Below are 9,004 nucleotides of genomic sequence, written 5' to 3'. Positions count from 1 at the left end.
AGAAGGGAATGGATGAGTTACTGAATCTGAAACTAAAGGAAAAGATCTCTAGTTCTTATTGTGGATAGTCCTCCATCATTTGTCAAAAATGCTTACTGTGGTTTAGGGGCACCTGGGTGGCTCGGTCGGTTGGGCGTCCGGCTTCAGCTGGGGTTGTGATCTCGCAGTTCGTGGGTTTGGACCCCACGTCGGGCTCTGTGCTGACAGCTCAAAGCCTGGAGCCTGCTTTGGATTCTGTGTTTTCCTCTCTCTCTGCCCCTCCCCTGCTCGCGCTTTGTCTCTCTCTGTCTCTCAAGGATAAATAAACATTAAAAAAAAAATGCTTGCTGTGGTTTAGTATCATGCGCTTATAGGACAGGAGATGGCCTTTTTGTCCATCAAATGCCAGTTCTTACTGCTAGCAAGTGTCACTGATCACCCACAGGACTTTCTGGGTAGCCAGTAAGCTGTACTGGCCCTTTTAGATATGGCAACAGCATCCTCCCTGTTTTTTTCTAAGGGACCCAGAGACCCAAAGGCTGGAGGAAGCCTATGAGAAGTGCCATGAGAATAAGCCATTAGGCAACAGAACTCCAAAATCCAACCACACACATACAAGCGTTATTCTCACTGCCCTCCTCCCCACTTTTGTCTTACTAAACAGAAAGTGGCATCATTTTTTATGACAATTATTGTGAAATTTCTTGATAGAATCAAGACCCAGACCCTTGATTAATGGGGTAGGAGTTGGGATATTAGGAGACATAGAGATTATCCAACCTTTTAAAGAATCAATTTCAGGGTGCCTGGGTGACTCAGTCAGGTAAGCGTCAGACTCTTGGTTTTGGCTCGGTCATGATCTCAGTTGGTGAGTTCAAGCCCCACATCGGGCTCTGCACTGACAGCTAGCTGCAGAGCCTGCTTGGGATTCTCTGTCTCCCTCTCTCTCTGCCCACCACCCCCACGCTGTCTCTGTCTCTCTCTCTCTCAGAAATAAACATTAAAAAAAATAAAGATTCAAGTTCATATTAGACCTTTTTATTAAGATGCTGAGTATTGTAGTGAAAACAACACAGGCTTTGAGACAGAGTCAATCCTAAGATATTACTACTTCTCTGAACCTCAGTTCTTTCAGCTGTGAAATGTGGGTCATAATATCTACCCTGCAGGGTGGCTGTAAGAATCAAAAATTGTGCATATAAGGGAACCTGGGTGGCTCAGTCAGTTGAGCATCTGACTTTTGATTTCCATTAAGGTCATGATCTCACAGTTTGTGAGTTGGAGCCCCACATTGGGCTCTGCGCTGACAGTGTGGAACCTGCTTGAGATACTTTCTCTCTCTCTTTCTCAGCCCCTCCCCTGCTTGTGTGCTCTGTTTCTCTCTCTCAAAATAAATAAACTTTAAAAATTCTGCATATAAAAAGTGCCTGGCCAGATTAAGTAGGTTTGCTAAGTGGAGCACTGATTATTATATGTGCGTGAGATATTGGCTACAATGGACAGATACCAATGGTCACTACAAATGAGAACAAAACATCGGGGTCAAGATTGGAGTCCTTAAAAACCACCAATGAGTATAGCAAATAGGTTTGACTTGTAAATCCTTAATATCCTGTGTGTGTATATGTGTTTGTGTGTGCATGTGTATGTATATGCGTATCTGTGTATATATGACTTTACTCAGTGAAGTTATTGTAAGCATCATGATAACACATGTTGAATAATTTGAGGTTGACAAGGATGGATGTATGGGTTGAGTAAAGTGTCATAAAAAAATGAAGAAGCTATTATTATTTCAAATATGTCAGATGCTGACATTTCACTAAAAAGAACTGCAATTAAATATCTTCTAGCTGGGGCGCCTGGGTGGCTCAGTCGGTTAAGCGTCCAACTTCAGCTCAGGTCATGATCTCCTGGTTGATGAGTTTGAGCCCCGTGTCAGGTTCTGTGTCGACAGCTCAGAGCCTGGACCCTGCTTCAGATTCTGTGTCTTCCTCTCTCTCTGCCCCTCCCCGACTCATGCTTTGTCTCTCTCTCTCTCAAAAATAAATAAACACTGGGGGGCCTGGGGGGCTCAGTCAGTTAAGTGTCCGACTCTTGGTTTTGGCTCAGGTCATGATCTCATGAGTTCGAGTCCCATATTGGGCTCCATGCTGACAGCACGGAGACTGCCTGGGATTCTCTCTCTCCATCAATCTCTCTGCCCCTCCTCTGCTCTCTCAAAATAAAATAAATAAATAAATAAATAAATAAATAAATAAATTCTTCCAGCCAACAGAGTCAAAAGATAGAGACAAGCAAAGTGACCATGTACCCCAAAAGATTTTGTTTCATTGAAAAGACAATGTTCTGGAAGGGTTTGGCCAAGAAAGTTCTAGCCTTGATATAAATGGTCAAAAGTAAGAGCTTCAGTCTCTTCAAAGCAGGACTGATGGATGGTTCATACTGGCCAGAAGAATGGTCTTTAAAGGAGACTACTATCAGCTGAACAAGGAAGCGGCCCTGCTCTCAAATGGTCAATCAGTGATGGCAGCAAATATATATGAGCATGACCTAAAAGCAGGAAAGGGAGGAGCAGATTGAGGAAGCAGTTAAATCATTAGTCTCCCAAAGTCATTTTTTGGGGGGGTATGTGTGCAGAAATAAAAAAAAAAGATATGGTAATGACAAAAGTGAGGTGGCCTTAGGCAGCCTAGTCATGCAAGCTGAGGACAATTTTTGGCTGCTCTGGTATCTGGAAGTAACAAGTCACTCATCTATTCATTTAATAAACACTTGTTAAGTGTCAACTATGTGCCAGGCACAGCACTCTGCTAGAGATACATTGATAAATAGGACAGGTACTGCCCCTACCCTCAAAGGATTTACAGTTGAATGGGACAGAGATGGATAGAGACACAATTCCACCTCAAAGAGCTCCAGTAGAATAAATCCGTTCAAATAAGAAATAGCTTGTAAGATTATGTTCATTCTGCTATGGTGGCACTGAGAAAGGGTCAGATAACTGGGAAAGTCTTGAAAGGCTTCACAGCAGGTAATACAAGAAGCAGAACTGAAGTACAGCTAGGTGACTGCCAAGTAGAGAAGAGGAGACAGGAGCAGCAGAGTGCACAGGCACTAGTGTGTGCTCAACAAGGAAGCACAGAAAAGCAAGATAGATATATTTAAGTGGTGCATGTGAAATCCATGTAGCTGGAGGGTGGCATGTCCAAAGTGTGGAGCTGCAGAAGTTAGGACTGTTATACCTGGTTGTAAGATACTGAAGAGCCTTAAAAGTCCATGTTAAGAGCTTGGGATTTTAGCCTTTGGACAGGATATGATGAGGAGGTTTTTAAGGAGGGTTGAGACATGATTGGATTTATGTCCTTAGAGGAGAAATGGCCACTTGAAAGCTCTTTGTGAGATTTCTCGTTCTGGATCAAGATGGAATAGACTCAATTCTCCTTACTCTCACTAAATGCTGAAAACCCTGGGCATTATATATATATATATATATATATATATATATATATATATAGCGCAACATATACATGACTCTGGATGAGCTAGGAAAAGATCTGAGGAGAGACACAGCAGTGATTTGTCTGTGTTTGCTTTTTGCTTCATCTATCTGAACTGGATGTTGGAGAAGCCAGCCATCTGGAAGAGCCAACAGCACAAAGAAAAAGAAAAAAAGAAGAAAAAAAGAAAAGCCAGCTATATCTAGTTAAAGGATCCAGATGGGGGTAGTCTAGCCATAGCCACCCTACTCCCACCAAACACCACAGAAAACACGGCAGCCCCTTCCCACTCCTACCAGCAAAGGCAAAGCAGGGAGCCTCAACATCCATTTGGGCCTGGCTGTAACGAGGTATCCCCCCAGCCCCACAGTCAGGGTGGTGTAAGGAAACTAAAAATGGGAGGCCAGAACTTTCACCAGCTTCCAGTGGTAATGAGCACCTAGCCCCTAACACCATGGTGTTAGTGGAGGACATGTGGGGATCAGTAAGGAGGCACCCTCCCGATCCCAGGCACGGTGATGTCAGTAGAGAGCCAGAACTCCCACTAACCAAGCAGTAATGAGGTGTTCTTCCCCAACCCCCACCTAAGGGTATCAATGGAGGCCAAGAAGAAAGCTGGATTTCAACCACCCACCTGACAAAAAGGATTAAAACCAGAACCCAACTGCATGCTATCCCTTTCTTAAAAAACTAAACATTCACTTACCATACAGTCCATGAGTGATACTCTGGGCATTTATCTCAGATAAGTGAAATCTTCTGTCCACACAAACCTGTACACAAATGTCCACAGCAGCCTTATCTGTAATGGCAAAATACTAGAAACAACCAAAATGTCCCTCAATGAATGAGGGGTTAAACAAACTGTGGTCCCCATACCACGGGACACAATTCAACAATAAAGGGGACAAGCTATTGGTACACACAGCAACTTGGATGGATCTCGGTGTCATTAAGCCGAGAGAAAAAAAATTAATCTCAAATGACCACTTGCTGTATGATTCCACTTATCTAATGTTCTCGAAATGACAAAATTATGGAGATGGAAATGGATTAGTGGTAGCCGGGGGTTAGAGACGGTGGTAAACGGGAGGGGTGTGCGAGTGTGACTACAGGGGTAGTAAGAGGAGGTCTTTGTGGTGATGGAATAATTTTGTATCTTGACTGTGGTGGTACTGACACAAATCTACACAGGTGGAAATGGCACACATAAAACTATACATACATATTGTACCAATGTCAACTTTCTGGTTTTGATATTATACTATAGTTACATAAAATATAACCATTGGGGGAAACCAGGTGAAGCCTACATAGAACCTATCTGAACTACTTTTACAACTTCCTGTATATCTGTAATTATTTTTTAAAAGTTTTGTAGCCAGACAAGTGTTGGGGGGTCGGAGGGGGAGGCAGCTGTTTATCAACTTTTAAGTTCCTTCCAGTAGTTCTCAGCTTGCTAATTCCAGAAACAAGAGATGGAAAAAAAAATAAGAAATTTACCTTTTAAATATAAATTTCCTCTTTTGAGAATATGCTATAAGTAGCAGGATGAGCTGTCCATATGACTCAAGTTAACATCAAGCAAGATTTCAGTACTGTTCCTTAGATTCCAAGTTCTTAGTTCTTTTTTTTTTTTTAATATTTTTAATGTTTACTTATTTTTGACAGAGAGAGAGTGTGAATGGAGGAGTGGCAGAGAGAGAGGGAGACACAGAATCGGAAGCAGGCTCCAGGCTCCAAGCTGTCCGCACAGAGTCCAACACTGGGCTCGAACTCACCGACCGTGAGATCATGACCTCAGCCAAAGTTGGACGCTTAAACCGACTGAGCCATCCAGGTACCACCCCAGTTCCTAGTTCTTATCTGACACCTTCCTCTGCACCACTGGATGGCTAGGAGATAATCTCCTCAGACAAGGAAATTTAAGCTTATGGAGAACTGGCATGCCTGATTTACACAGTGATGGTGGTGGAAAGATGAGACAGCATCTCTCCCTGAGGACTTCTCCATATGTAAAATCAAACTCCCTCTTAGCACCTGGGGTAAGTGTGGAACTGCCTCCCCACCTAACACTGCTGTTCTCTTGGGTCTACAAGTGGGAACACATTTTAATGCTGTGAGGCAAGAGGAATGAAACAGGGAGAACAGGTTGGACAAATAAAAATTGGAAATTTGGTTTCGAAATCAGAAGCATGTGACTTCAAAGAACCATACTTTTCACAGGCAAGGATTGGAAGGTCTTCAAGGGAAGAGTTTTACTACCAAGTTTTTAAAAGGTCTGAATAAACAAACCAGTGCCACCCAATAAAATCTGAAGATATTCCTGCCACCCCTAGATGTCTATGGCAACCAAGGTCTGGAAAAACTCTCTTATATCTCCTTTGGCCCAGCAATCTTTTCACCCTAGAATTTCTCCACAAAACCCTTGAGTACGGCCCTCAGATCCTTGGCTCCTAGTATAATAGTGGCATGCCTTGTAAAATACATGAAGGACTGGCTGCAAGATGCAGGAATCAAGTCCAAGACTGAAATTCCTGGGACAAAGAGTCCTAATCCTAGACCTACCTTCTGAGAGGCTCTTATTCTCTGTCCCAAGTCTTCCCTTCTTAGAATCAATGTCATCTAGATATTCACCGCATGTCAAAATGGGCTCTAATAATTTCTATTTACTGATCGCTGTTTCTAAACCTGGTTTACCCCTTCCTACCAATGAACTTGGACAGGTTCTTCCAAGTTTATAATGACAGAGTTTCAGTCAGAGAGAGGGGAACATTCCCAGGCCTCTTGAGAATAAAAAAACAAATAAAACACAAAAAACAGAAAATTCATCAGTTTCTTTCAAGTCTTTGTGTGTTGTCTTATCAAGTCCTTCAAGTCTTATCAAGTCCCTGTCTATTTATTGCACCAAATGAAGACACACACACACACCTCAAATTAAAAAAATCCAGTCAGGTTGAAAACAGACGAACTAAACAGTTCAGGTAACCTACGACCCAGCAATTGCACTACTAGGCATTTATCCACGGGATACAGGTGTGCTGTTTCGAAGGGACACATGCACCCCCGTGTTTATAGCAGCACTATCAACAATAGCCAAAGTATGGAAAGAGCCCAAATGTCCATCGATGGATGAATTGATAAAGAAGATGTGGTTTATATATACAATGGAGTATTACTCGGCAATCAAAAAGAATGAAATCTTGCCATTTGCAACTACATGGATGGAACTGGAGGGTATGATGCTAAGTGAAATTAGTCAGTCAGAGAAAGAGAAGTATCATATGACTTCAATCACATGAGAACTTTAAGAGACAAAACAGATGAACATAAGGGAAGGGAAACAAAAATAATATAAAAACAGGGAGGGGGACAAAACAGAAGAGACTCATAAATATGGAGAACAAACTGAGGGTTATGGGAGGGGTTGTGGGAGGGGGGTTGGGCTAAATGGATAAGGGGCACTAAGGAATCTACTCCTGAAATCATTGTTGCACTATACGCTAACTAATTTGGATGTAAAATTTAAAAAATAAAAAATTAAATTAAAAAAAATAAAAATAAATAAACAGTTCAGGTAATTAACAGGTATTTTAAAAGTCAAATGTGACAGCATGTTTGGAGATTCTACCCAAATGTTGACAGGAGATCACCAAAATCCTACAGGAGAAAACAGGCAGCAACCTCTTTGACCTTGATCGCAGCAACTTCTCACTTGTTATCTCTCTGGAGACAAGGGAAACAAAAGCAAAAATGAACTATTGGGACCTCCTCAAAATAAAAAGCTTTTGCACAGTGAAGAAAACAACCAACAGAACTAACAGGCAACTTATAGAATGGGAAAAGATATTTGCAAATGAGATACCTGAAGACTCCCTGACTCTGAACCCTCAAGGACAGAGCTGTATGACAGTCAAGTTTGATGTGTAGATATAAAGTACTGATGAGTGACAGAAAAAGATGGGTTGGTCAGCTCTATGGCAATTGCTTTGAACTCCTTACAAAAAACACAGTGCCCACCTAGGAAAGCAGGTTAAGGCACATCCTTCCTCTAGCTGAACCATAACCCAATCTTGATAAGGTGATAAGATCCTGTTGGATGAGGGTTACCTCAAGTTTTGAGCAGGAAGAATTAAAATGTACGTAGGCATCATCTCATTTCTGGTTAAGCAATAAAGAAGATATGCTAATTTTCAATTTACATAACACACCCATCCATCTGGCAATGAGGCAAACCCTCTTTCCTTGATTCTCTGCCTTAAAAAAAAAATCTGGCTTTAGTGGTAAAAAAGCTCAGTGTAAGAAGGAACAATAAATAAAATAACTAAATGCAAATCAAACATAAATGTCATAACATTTAGAAAACTTTTTCTCTTCGGCATTAAAAGGTCAAATTGGATGTCCCTATGTTCTTTTACAATTGCCAATTCATTCTTTTTGTCATTTCTACCCTGATGTTCTCCATGGTCTTTCATCCCTGATCTTCTGAATTTTTATATGCCTGGGAATTCATCAGATTATTAAAACCAGGTGACTGGGTGCCTATCTGATGATTCAGGGTGTGAGCTGTATTAGAGAACTTCCACCTGCTGGAATGAACCTATTCCTATTTAATCACCCCTTCTTATAGAAAGGCCACAAAATGCTGCAGCCTCTAGGTTTCAATAATAACAGATAATAACAACTAGGTCAGAAGTCCCACAACTAAGGGATACTACTTTCATACCTAAACCTTCTACTATTTATGGGGAGGGGGAGCAGAGAGAGCGAGGAGGACACTTATAATGCTAACGAGGTTATTTCAGGACCAACGTTTTTTTTTTTTTTTTTTTTTCAACGTTTATTTATTTTTGGGACAGAGAGAGACAGAGCATGAACGGGGGAGGGGCAGAGAGAGAGGGAGACACAGAATCGGAAACAGGCTCCAGGCTCTGAGCCATCAGCCCAGAGCCTGACACGGGGCTCGAACTCACGGACCGCGAGATCGTGACCTGGCTGAAGTCGGACGCTTAACCGACTGCGCCACCCAGGCGCCCCAGGACCAACGTTTTTAAACTGAATTGTTTTTAAGAAAATTCAAACATACACAAAAACAGACTGAATAACATGAGACCCTGACATACCCATGGTCTAGATTCGTTATCATCAAACTTTTGCCACACTTACTTTATCTCTGTTGTCTCATTTTGTTGAATTAAAGTAAATCTCAAGCATAATTTCATTTCTTCCCGATATACTTCAGTATCCATATCTGTATAGATATTTTCATATAATACTTCATCATATCTACCAAACTTAAGACTCTTCAAATTCTCTTGCCTGCTTCAAAGACAGATTGCTTTTTTTCACATCAGGATCCAAACAAAGTCCATACATTATATTTGGTGGTTGTTATCTCTAGAAGTCTGTCTTAATCTAGAACCATCTCCCCGTTTTTTAAATTCAAGCCATTAACTTGTTGAAGAAATTGTCAGTTTACTTTAGAATGACTCATCCTTTGGATTTCTGCTTTCTCATAGTATAAT

General features: G+C 41.4%; 1 protein-coding gene across 2 annotated transcripts in view; it reads right to left on the bottom strand.

The window, feature by feature from the left end:
- Positions 1 to 2,211: 2,211 nt before the first annotated feature.
- Positions 2,212 to 9,004, bottom strand: part of CCDC15 (coiled-coil domain containing 15) — a 100,539-nt gene continuing 93,746 nt past the window's right edge. The window contains exon 17 of one of the 2 annotated variants that reach the window (XM_047823394.1): positions 2,212 to 4,944. The gene's annotated coding sequence lies outside the window, so the exon portion shown is untranslated. Of the gene's footprint in view, positions 4,945 to 7,039; positions 7,206 to 9,004 lie in introns of those variants that run through there. The other variant, XM_047823393.1, reaches the window with a different exon arrangement.

This window comes from Prionailurus viverrinus, chromosome D1 (genome assembly GCF_022837055.1).
Source record: "Prionailurus viverrinus isolate Anna chromosome D1, UM_Priviv_1.0, whole genome shotgun sequence".
In the NCBI taxonomy this organism is placed as follows: Eukaryota; Metazoa; Chordata; class Mammalia; order Carnivora; family Felidae; genus Prionailurus; species Prionailurus viverrinus.
The sequence above is the reverse complement of the archived record's forward strand: the minus strand, read 5'-3'. Positions and strand labels throughout refer to the sequence as shown.